Source organism: Cimex lectularius, unplaced genomic scaffold, assembly GCF_000648675.2.
Source record: "Cimex lectularius strain Harlan isolate CLEC.00 unplaced genomic scaffold, Clec_2.1 scaffold31, whole genome shotgun sequence".
Taxonomy (NCBI): Eukaryota; Metazoa; Arthropoda; class Insecta; order Hemiptera; family Cimicidae; genus Cimex; species Cimex lectularius.
The window spans coordinates 1,712,142-1,718,231 of record NW_019392645.1 but is presented as its reverse complement, the minus strand read 5'-3'; the positions used below and the strand labels follow the sequence as shown (position 1 = coordinate 1,718,231).

The 6,090-nt window shown below is 33.1% G+C and overlaps 1 protein-coding gene across 7 annotated transcripts in view; it reads right to left on the bottom strand.

The window, feature by feature from the left end:
- Positions 1-1,800: 1,800 nt before the first annotated feature.
- LOC106670492 (protein Fe65 homolog) overlaps positions 1,801-6,090 on the bottom strand; it is a 42,178-nt gene continuing 37,888 nt past the window's right edge. For 6 of the 7 annotated variants that reach the window (XM_014400912.2, XM_014400911.2, XM_014400916.2 and 3 more), the window contains one exon: positions 1,912-4,700. The gene's annotated coding sequence lies outside the window, so the exon portion shown is untranslated. Of the gene's footprint in view, positions 4,701-6,090 lie in introns of all 7 variants that reach the window. The other variant, XM_014400915.2, reaches the window with a different exon arrangement.

The following is a 6,090-nucleotide window of genomic DNA, read 5'->3' as shown; positions in this document are numbered from 1 at the left end:
AGTTCCTTTCTCAGTATCAATATGTTGAGTGAATGCAATTTATTAGTGGGGAAGGAAAGATCCTGATAAATATTGCCTACTCTGAGGCCTAGAGAATGAAGCCTGGCTTGTGAATGTGTTTATAAAAGGGCTTCTCCCCCAATAATTCCAAGGAATATCGAGTACTCTAGGGCAGTGTGGATGTAATTTATTAGCATGAATGTAGCGGATGCTTCGCCAATAACTCTGAGGATCGAGTACTCTGGGGCAGTATCAGTGTAATTTATTAGCGTGAATGGAAGGGCTTCTCCAATAACTCCAAGGACTATCAAGTACTCTTTGTCTGTGTGGATGTGATTTATTAGCATCTTTAATTATTTATGCTTTTAGTTGCTATAATAAGTACAGCCTTTTCCGAAAGCTTCAAGACGGTTACTAAGTCCCTATCGCACCAAGCTTAGGACAGTGTGGTTGTAATTGATTAGCGTGAAGAGGTGGTTTCTCCTCCAATGACACCAAAGTATATCATCAAGTAGTCTGGGGCAGTGTGGATGTAATTTATTAGCGTGAATGGAAGGGCTTCTTCCCTAATGACACCGAGGGCAGTGTGAATGGAGTGGATTCTGAGAAATATGGAGAATGCTGGGGCAATGTGAATGTAATTTATTAGCACGAATGGTTCTCCCCCAATAACTCCAAGGAATATCAAGTACTCTGGGGAAGTGTGGATGTAATTTATTAGCATGACTGGACTCCAAGAACTCCAAGAAATATCGAATACCCTAGGGCAATGAGGATGTAACTTATTGGTGTGAAAGGAAGGGATTGTTTAACATATAGAGTACTCTGGAGTGAGTGTGTGACACCTGGAGAGGAAAAGTAATTTATTAGAGAGAATGGAGTGGGGTTAACCCCATCCTGAGGAATATTGAACACTCTGGGGTAGTGGATGTGACCAAACATCTATGATTGTGGTTATGTATACGTATGTATTTTATGTTTTGTTTCTATTCTGTATTTGATGACCCGAGATAGGAGAGGCTTTTTGGTTATCGACGTAGTATACATTTAAAAGCGGTAACCAGATCGAGACACCTGAGTTTAAAATTAAGAAAAAGCTGAAAAAGAAGGAAAACACGCAAAGGACCAGTGATGACTTCAGCTGTTTGTCGGCCCATTAAACCTCCCACTTTATATATATTTATTAGCATGAATGGGAGGGGCTTCCTCCCCTATGACTTTGAGGAATATCGAGTACTCTAGGGCAGCATAGATGTAATTTGTTAGTATGAATGAAGTGGTTTCTTCCCCACCCCAATAAGTCCGAGGAATATCATCAAGTACTCTGGGCCAGTGCAAATGTAATTTATTAGCGTGAATGGAGGGGCTTCACCCCCAATAACTCCAAGGAATATCGAGTATTATATATATTTTTTTAATCCACAATTGATGAAAAAACATTAAAAGAAATTAAAAGGTAAGAAAGACAGGTTAAGCACTGAGGGCTGGTGATAACAATGTTGCTGGCCCTTAAAAAATAAATTAATTAATTAATTTAAAAAAATTACAGACGCATTTTGCAATAAGTGAACTTTTTTTAAGGTTTCACAGCAGCAGAGGTCATCAACCCTCAGGGTGCTGGTGTTTAAAAAAAAAAGTTTGTATGTCGGGTTAGGGCCAGTGGATTCGAACCTGGGACTTTTTACCTTACATGCCACCGATGCCTCACCCCACTTTCTTATTTAATAAATTTAACATGAAAAAAAAAAAATAGAAAAGACTTTAGGAATAGAATAAATTCAAACACCAGCTTTGTATAGTTAATTTTATTATACATTGGTACAATCAAATCAAGTTTTAATTAGCTTCAGGGTTTTAAAGTTGTGAAGTGTAATCAATAAACAAAATAAGGCACGATATCTTGTTCATTAAGAAAGAGAATTAAATCATAAATATGAGTCTGAAACAAAACAAAAAGGAAATAGTTATACTACAGTTTACAGAAACAGATTGAACATTCACGCAAATTATTTATGTTTATATCTAAGATTTGTGTTTTAAATTGAAAACAGTTAATCTAAGCGACAATATATGCACAATAAATAAAGTTTATTATTTAACTGTTTACGGTATGTACCAATAGTAACATGATTTTATGTTGAACAAAAACATATGCAAGCGATTACAGATTTCTAAATATCAACATTTCTAACACTTATTAATTTGTATTTATTTCTGTAAAGAAAAAAATGTAAAAATGTATATATAAATACATCTTTTTCAATTTAGGTCTGTAAAACTAGTAGACAATCTAAACTAGTTTTATCAATGACAAAGACTATGTTGAAGGGGTGTTTTAAATGCAATTCTGTTTTAGTTCGACCGGTTATTTGTTAGTAAAATGAAATAATCATCCAAATTATATCGGACGATAAATTTTCAGGCTGGAAAATTAATATCGAGATGGCGCTAAACCGTGACAGCATTTACAGTATCTCTGCTGGTTATAAAATAATTCTTAAGATTTCTCAAGCAAAATGGTAACATTTAACTAAAGTGTAATTATCACATAGGTTTATAAGAGATGATTTTTTTTCCTCTTGTGCTGTTCTGTTCTAAAATAAAAATGTGTACATTGTAATTCAACACAACGTACTTAAAATTTTTGCGATGTTAGAATTGTACTAGAAAATATTCTGGAAATAATTTAACGAGATTTTGCTATAAAAAAAAGGTTAAAATAACTGTAATTTATATATTATTTGTTATATAATTTTGATTACCTTTATCTATACATCAGTTCACTTTTTAAAATAAATTTCAAACACACGCAATGCAAAATAAATATAGATTGAGCTTTGACCGATAAAAGATTTGCAGGGTCCTGCAAAATTACACACTGTTTACAAAATAATCACAGATAAAAAAAAAAATCAGAAAATATTGAAAGCACAGTTTGACCTCGTGTTCACAACATTTTCTGGTTTATGTTTTTAATATATTTTTTGAATAGTGCTGTATAATATTTTGTTTATTAAAGCTTATAAATGATTGTAAATAAATTTAGAAAAAAATTTTTATATACGAAAAAAAGGAAGAATGGTGCTGTTTTCTTTCAATAACAGCCTGAAGCATGCAATTCAAGAGTTCAAACTTTGCTCGTTTTAAATAGGGCATCATAAATTCATATAAATTTGCCTTTGTTCAGAGCCATAATGCATAAAATTATCAGCTTTGTTTATAAATATAATCACTAATGTAAAAAATAATGAAGTGTCAGTGTACAAAGGTTCCTACATTGTGATTATTTAGTGTATTTTAGGATTAAACTATATTCAGCCGTGTTTTTAACACTAGGTGGGCTTCTATAGTTTCCCAATTGGTTAGATATTTTTTAAATATTTCGACTGGAGTTACTGGAGTATGTTCTCCTAGAACACGCCACATTTATTAAATATTTTCATGTTAAAAGGGACTTTTTTTTTCAACAAATCAAACTATTTTCCGAACTTGTGACACACCACAGACACTTTTTTCCTTGCACACTTCAAATGGTTCATTATTTCGGATCAAAACATTCGAATTTACAATCCACATTAAGCTGGTGTCTTTTACAATCCATTTTTTAACCGTTGGAGAATCAAGTTTTAAAGGGGAAAACTGATCATTCTCAAGTCTCAAAAACAATATAAACGTACAATTAAGATGCCCACATACATTTATGATTGTACACGATTACTGCGAATTAATTTCAATAATTACAATACCAGGTTTATAAATAAAAATCATATTTACATTCACTACGTTATAACGTCTAACTTTGTCGCCTAATTATTAATTACGATTCCATTTTCTCAAAATAAACCTTTTCAAAAGTGAAAATCATATTAAAAAAAAAAGGTTCTAATTCTTTACAAAATTTTTCATCAAGCTGACATCTAACACTCGCATAAGATTTAATGTTATGTACTAGCACTAAAACACAATATTGCAAGTAAGCTTATGCTTCGATGCAAGCCACGACCAACACACGTACACAAGCATAATCGCTATTTTTATGTATCTGTGTCAGTCGAGTGACGGAAAATGGATCTATGCTTATAATAACACTCCACATAAAATTCTAATCCGTGGCAGGTCGTACACAAGATGTAATGCTATTAACTTATCAAAACACATCCTATGCTATATTCCAGCACTTACACAACAAAATTATCTACAAATAAAGTTTTATAATGGACTTTAAATCTATTTTGCTTTAATGTACAAATAATTTTTATGTTAGATCAACAAATTATACTAGAAATTTATATATTTTTTTTTAAACTACACATTAACAAGACTTTTTTACAGTATATACACATATTATTTTTCTAACGTAAGTTTAATGAGATTACAATAAAGAAATACATCAACCACAAGCAACAGCTCCTAGACAACCGGATGCGCAATTATAAAAAATGAAAACCCCCTTATTTTTTTTTTATATATATCTTCTTTTTTTTCCCTTCAAAAGACCATTCCCCATCACAGGAGATATTCTCGTTATAAACACATTTGCATTCTAAAAGATGAACTATCAACGGAAATTAGAAATCCCAATGCTGCCGTTGATATGACATAGTCGGAGACAGTAAAGATTGTAGACTTGTTGAAATGACAAGGGGACTCTGGAGATGCCTGTGTTTTATTACTTCCCGCTCTACAGGCGCGCACAAATCCTGTAAAATATAGCTATAATTATTTACTTATCGTTAAAGTATTAAAAAAAATACAAATTTACAAGTATGATTTCCATTCACAATTAAAATGAATAATAGTTTTCCTCTTCATTTATAATTGCATTTTATTTTTTCACCAAAAGCATTTTTGATAAGTGGCCCTTGGATCTGATTCATAGAAGGGGCCATCTTGATTAAGAATAAGGCAAGACTGGTATGTGGACTTTTGTGTGTTCCACTAATTGAAAGGTGTCATTCCTTGGCTCCTTTATAGATAGCATGTATGCCACCCATGAGAATTGTGTTTGAGTGCAGAAAAGGAAATCATACAAGAGCGGGATTTCCTCAAGGTGCGACCTGAACAGTCAAAGCTTTGAGGAATTGTTTAACGCATGTGGCGGCATTCTCAGGCTGAGGTGGGAGGGAAATCCCGAACAAAAATCAATTCCTTTTCCGGTTTAAGACCAAAACCACCAATCGACACAGAACTAGGCCTTTACCTTGAGGAAAATCTTTGTGTGTGGGTGCGAGTTTGACAGAGGGAATCTGAACAAAATCCCAATTTGAGAATTTTCTGTATGATGTTTTAATGTAACTTGTGATGACCGTTGAATATAATTAATTAAGGTTTTTAGTTGAGATGAAAAAAAGTTAATGGCACGAGCGGGATTCGAAACCACGACCTTCGGCTAGATACGCCACTGCTCTACCACTTAAGCTATCGTGACCTCGATCCACTCGGACACCAACCTCCCATCTCAACCACACCTTTTGAATTTTCCCTCCTTTTTGCCATTTTTCAAATGTCGTGTAATCAATTGATTCTCGGCGACAAATGAAATGGCCGAAGATCGTTGGTTCGAATCCTGCTAGTGCCATTAACTTTTTTTCATCTCAACTAAAAACCTTAATTAATTGTAATGTTTAATTGGTCAAGTGGACCACGAAATTAGTGAATTGTTGAATATAATTGTGGTGTTCGTATCGGTGGTGATGGGAATATCGGCCAATGGTTGTTTTGGAAAGAAAACGACTTCAAATCTTTGCTGACGTTTCAATTTAATTCCAATCTTTATCAAGGCATCCTGTACATATATAGTACATTATTAAATTATTAAAAAATTAAATTAAATTATTACTAAATAATAATGTAATATATAATAATATAATATGTAAATATGAAATGTCGGCAAAGATTCGAAGTCGTTTTCTTTCCAAAACAACCATTGACTGATATTCCCATCACCACTGATACGAACACCACAATTTTCTGTATGTGAATATCTTGTTTGAGATTGAGGGTATTTATTAGCATGAACGTATAGCATGAGAAGGTCTATGGTGGAGCATTGAGTACACCATAGATTCTCAATTAGATTAGCCAGGTTAT